Below are 5,588 nucleotides of genomic sequence, written 5' to 3' on the forward strand. Positions count from 1 at the left end.
TGTAGGGGCTAAAAAAAGCTATTAAAATTAAGTAAGGACTAAATTTAGAAGTTCTATATTCTATAGGGACCAAAAACATATTTAACCCTATAAAATATCTACTTTACTATAGAGGATAATCTTGGTCCCTTTTTTACCATTTTGCCCTTATGGAAGGGCATTTTCGTAAATTACTTATTTATCCTTTTCACCTATATATGTAGTTGTGGGTGGTATTTCAATTTCAGCTGTTCCCACTATACTATATTTCATAACTTCACTACTTCATAACTTTTATATTCTTCAGTTGAGTACGGTTCCATTTCTGTCCGGTTCATTCTTCATCTATGGTTGTTGTTGGTTCATCAATTTGCATGTCTCTATTTTATAACAATTTTTTCGTTTTTTTAGCTTTGGTTATGTTCTCAACCTGTTTTTCATCTTCTTATTCAGGTTTCTTTGGGATCAAGCATCAAGGTTTCTGTTTTCTGAAGCATCAAGGTTTGTGTTTTGTGTTTAATTGCTTTGCATGTGCTTTTTTGGTTCGATTATTTTAATTTTTCTGTGTTGTTGTTCTGTTTTTTTAATGGTTGTTGATGTCTTTGCTTTTGGTTGTAGTTTCATCTTTTTTCCAGTATAGTTTTCTTTTCTTTGCTGCGGTTTGTTCTTTATGCAGGTAGAAAGTTTTGAGTTTGGTTTGATCATGATTGATGCATGTTGTTTCCTGTGTTCTGTTTTTGGTTTTTTGTTGTTTTGTTTTTTTAATGAGTGTTAGTTAATGTTTTTTAAAATTGACTTATATGTTTTTGGGTTTTTTTTAATTTCATTTTGGTTGCATGTTTGAGACAATTGCAATATGTTGACACAAAAGTAATAAGCTGTGATTAAGTTGCAAATAAACGGATTATAAGTCATTTGAATCAGTGTTTGTGATCAATTGATGTTAAAGATGACCATGGATATCATTTGCTTGATGATAAGTAATTTTAGAATTTGGTTGCTGTTTGTGTTATTTTTGTTTGCTATTGAATCATGATTTTGTTATTTCCTTTTGAAACCAGTTAGATTTTTGCTAACTTCTTTGGAATATTGAACTGATTTCATTAGGTGTAGGACTCATAAATATGGCTACGTGTTAAATTTGAATGACAATAACCTTTGGTTCTGCCATCATTGCATTGTTCCATAAAATAAGTTTGCATACATTGAACCACTTCTGATGCAAAATTTGGAATGGATGATGCGATTGGATCACTTTGGTTGCATGAAATTATTGATTTGAATTGCTAAAATCTGATGCTTAAGATTGGTGACTTTGAAAGCAAGTAACTGAACACATATTTGTTACACTGGTACTTTCCATCTTTGGTTAGCTTTTGCATTAGCATCAGATTGATTGAGGTGATTGTTACTTGAAAGTTTGTTAATATGGTGTTGGTTAATTTTGTCTTATACATTGAGGTTATTCGTAGTTGAAAATTTCGTAAGCGCGTTACCGCAGGACCTGTTGGTTTATATGTTTATCGTTTTGATATTGTAATGAATTTTTGGTATGCATTTTAGAAATTCATGCTTTTAGGAATTTGTTTTTATGATATACAAAGTTTTTTGAGGATGCTAATGTTTGTGGTTCTAATTCTGCTTGAATATCTTCAGAAAATTGTATCTTTGATTTTAATTGAGGGTCTGGTCTTTTGATTTTGGGTTGTTGTTTAGTGATTGTAGTTTGTATATCATAAGTGAAAATTGCAACCACAAAGAAGTGAAAAAATTTGAGAGAGAAGAAATAATGGGTTTAGTCTGAGATAGAAATAATGGGTTTAGAAGTATCTTTTGATTTTTTTGGTTTTGAATGATTACTGAAAAATATGTATTTTGTACATTGATTAATTTTGAAATCTAATGTTTTGAATCCATTGCTTATTTGTTATTTACACACACCCTTTTATTGAAAATTTAGATGGACAATGGATTTGAGGATGGACAAGCAGCTTCTGATATGATGGCAAGCAGTCAACAGAGGAAAAAAAGGGTTAGTTTCTACTTTTTCATGTGTTGTTTTAGTTTTTCTTCATTATAGTTTTTCTACATATAATTCACTGAGACCTCCATCACCACTCTCACTTTCACAGTGATTTAGTTAGGAACTGAAAACTAAATTTGGCATCATACATCAATGTTGATTTGTTTCAGAATTGCTAGATGCTTCTGATACTTTGATTTGGGAGTCCTTGATGAGCCCTCTTTTATTTAGGGTTTTATGGAATTGAGTAATAAGAATAGTGCAAGATAAAGATGGTATACTGTGCTGGCATTTGATACCCGTTTGGCTTTTCTAAGTTCTCAATTATGTGCTCTTTATATCACAATATTGTTTTTACCGATACTTGCTTCACTGGTATGGGATAGGACCGTGAATGTTTTGCAGCTCTGATTGCCTTCAAAGATCCGTGGCCATCCGTGGCCAGTCTTGAAACAACTTGGTTTTGCGCAGTCCTTGTGACTCTTTTGTCTTCATAGGTTAGTTCAGTTTCCATTTACCTCCTCTGTTTTGTACGGCATTCAATTGTTACAAAAATTTTCATAGTCTGCAATCTGCTATACTGTTGTGTATGTATGTTTACTTATCATTTTTATGCCATTGACATCTGAGACTTCACTTACATTCAAATAAGGCTAAGCCTCTGAAGATTTTTATTTGCTATTAATGTAAACCTTTCTTTGAAAGTGGTCTGAAATGAATTAGTGGCATGATGTCTTGCATGAGTGCATCGTGCCTTTCTCCTTTTGCTTTCCATGACAACATTAATGAAGAAATTCTAAATATTAATGAAATAGGTGAGTGTTTTATGTTGCCAAGTCAATATTGGATTTTTTTGATGACTAAAATTATGATATATAATTGTACAATTAGCCTCTGCATTGTTATATGTTCTATTTGTAGATTTTTTCCTGAATCTTTTGGTGGTTTTTTTGTTACCATTGCAGATTGTTTTCGAGAACAGTTTAATGGAAAGGTTACCATTGCAGATTGTTTTCTGATGCCATGGGAAAGGTTACCTATGTAGCACCAGCTAGCCAATAGTCCTTGAAGGTTTGTGGGTTAAACTTCTGTTGTTTATTTAGCTCTATTTCTGTCAGAAAATCATTCTAAAGTCCATTATTTCATTTTTATGTTTAGAGTCATGTCTGTGTATTATGGCAGCTGTTCGAAGTTTAGATGCATTTATACATACTTTTTCCTGCACTTTCAAGCTTCTCTATATCTTTTATTTGCAGGACACTGTGTTGGAACTTGAATTTCAGAGTTGGCCTGTACGTACAACGAGGCCTGTTGCATCAAAACTTGCAGCTAATACTTCTATTCTTACTGGTTAGATAAGCCCAATTTTTACTATCAGAATCAAACCTAGCTTGCATGCATTGCCTTAGTAGTCTGAGTGAAGGGCTTATATTTATTGGCTGTTGATTTCCCATATTTCTTCTTGGTGAACCAAGTAATAGTTCTGATTGTGTCTTTCACTTGGCAGGTTATGAGAAAAAAATTGTTAAAATATGTTCGTGTCAGGGAGTTTGCTCCAGGAGTAGAGTTTCATGATCCCTGTTTAGAAACAAAGTCTTATTGACAATTATTTTACGTCAATGTCTGCTTTATATAAGAATCTAACTTGGTTTTCTTTTTCTTTTCAGAATCCATTTTTGCAATGTATATATGAAGACTGGAATGAAATATGGGACTACATACTTTCTCCAGATTTTTTTGTTGAGATTGATGTTAGTCTCGTGAGGAAATTACTTTTAATAACTTCATTATGGCATATAATAATTTAGGTATGAATCTTTAATTATGGTTCTTAAGCTTAAGTATTGTTTTGAATGCGGGCAACATGTGGTTCCTTTACAAATATTTTATGCATAATCTTATAGTAGGCAGCCACGTGTACAAGGACTAAATTGATGGAAATGGTAAAAATTCGAGACTTAACTTTTCAATATAATTTTTCCTGTGTTTCCAATTATACCCCTATAAAATATGGATCGATTTGAGACTTACTGGCATAATTTGAGGACTAATTTGATGGATTTTGTTATAATTTAAGGGCTGATATGATTGATTTTATTTGCAGAGAATGAGTACAAGGAGATATGACATGAGAGGACCAGTGATTTCAAATGACATGCATAAACAAACACCACTGACGGGTCCTGCTCCACAAAATCCACAAAATCCAACTGCTCCTGGAGTTATTAGAGTTTCAAATCCAAAATCCGCTTCTACTCAACGCCAATACATGGAGTTTATCCCAACTCCAGGATTTCCAAAGCATTGATACTTGTTTAAATTATGCTTCTGGGCTAGTTTAATTAATGTTTTTTGGACTTGTTTAGTTTATGCTTTTTTGGATATGTAATCACTTAAGAACATCAAATGATTTGATGACTTGATGGCTATGTAATGTTTTTTTTTTTGCTATGTTGTGATTTATGAACATCAAATATATGACTTATGATGATATGCAAATGTGTGTCTTTTTATAATCAAAGTGTCTGTCTTTTACTTTTTACTTTCTTCAGCAAATGTATGCACTAAGAATCACAGTGATATCTATTGTGAAAATTCAAGGACCTATTTGATGGTATTTTCACTAATTTGAGGATCGAAATGATGGATATGCATATAATTCAAGGACCAATGTGATTGAATTTTTTTGACAGAAAGGTTTGATTCATTCATTGACAACCTCTTTTCATTACAACATTACATGGACTTGCCACAATACAATAACATTTTAAACAACTCAGTCAAACAAAATACTCCTATCAATATCTTAGTCAACCTAAGCTCACTTCCTACACAATCAACTTTATCCATCAACCTTGTCCTCCAAACCTCTTCTCTGCCCCTAGCATTTGACTTCTCCATCAACCTTGCATTTCTTCCATGACCAGCACCATTGTTTTTAAAATAGCCTAATTCTTCAGCTTCATCAACCCACACAAAAAAATTTACAATTTTCACAGTTATCCTATACAATCAAAAGATAAAATCAGTATAATTTAAACAAAACATTCATACATCAAATAACCATTGTTAAACAAATCTTATGCAGAGGGCAAGCATAGAAAGACCTTCCTGGGTTATTGACAGTGTTTGCTGTTCTTACAACACAAATTCTAGGACACCAACATTGAAGTTCTCTCACATCATCATTGTACATAGAGCTTGAAGATGAATACCGGTTGTTGAAGTTGTTTTTGCCCATTCGCGCACCACCCATCAATTCTGAACACCGAATCTACAAGGCAGACCACTTGATTTATGAATTTTGAATTTAATCAAAAAAATTAGGGTTCTAAGTTTTTTGAATTGGGGAAGAAATTTGACATCAATTCGTGGAAGAAATTTTGGGGATTTTGAACTCTATGTAAGGAATTATAACATTAGGGTTCCAAATTTATATATTTGGGGAAGAAATAGCCCTTATTGAGGAAGAGGAGAAAAAGTCTTTACTCACAAAGAAGGGAAAGAGCTGTTGCCAATTTTCTAAAAATCCATCAATTTGGTCCTTGAAAATTTTGTGTAAATCCATCAATTTGGTCATTGAAAA

General features: G+C 32.6%; 1 long non-coding RNA gene across 2 annotated transcripts; it reads left to right on the top strand.

The window, feature by feature from the left end:
• The first annotated feature begins 240 nt into the window (after window positions 1-240).
• Window positions 241-2,382, top strand: LOC112421806 (uncharacterized). Of its 2 annotated transcripts, none has more exons than XR_005646426.1 (3): window positions 241-329; window positions 433-480; window positions 1,940-2,382. It is a non-coding gene; the product is annotated as an uncharacterized lncRNA (long non-coding RNA). The 2 variants fall into 2 exon arrangements; XR_005646427.1 differs by having other exon boundaries at window positions 241-285.
• The last annotated feature ends 3,206 nt before the right edge of the window (window positions 2,383-5,588 follow it).

This window comes from Medicago truncatula, chromosome 5 (assembly GCF_003473485.1).
Source record: "Medicago truncatula cultivar Jemalong A17 chromosome 5, MtrunA17r5.0-ANR, whole genome shotgun sequence".
Lineage (NCBI taxonomy): Eukaryota > Viridiplantae > Streptophyta > Magnoliopsida > Fabales > Fabaceae > Medicago > Medicago truncatula.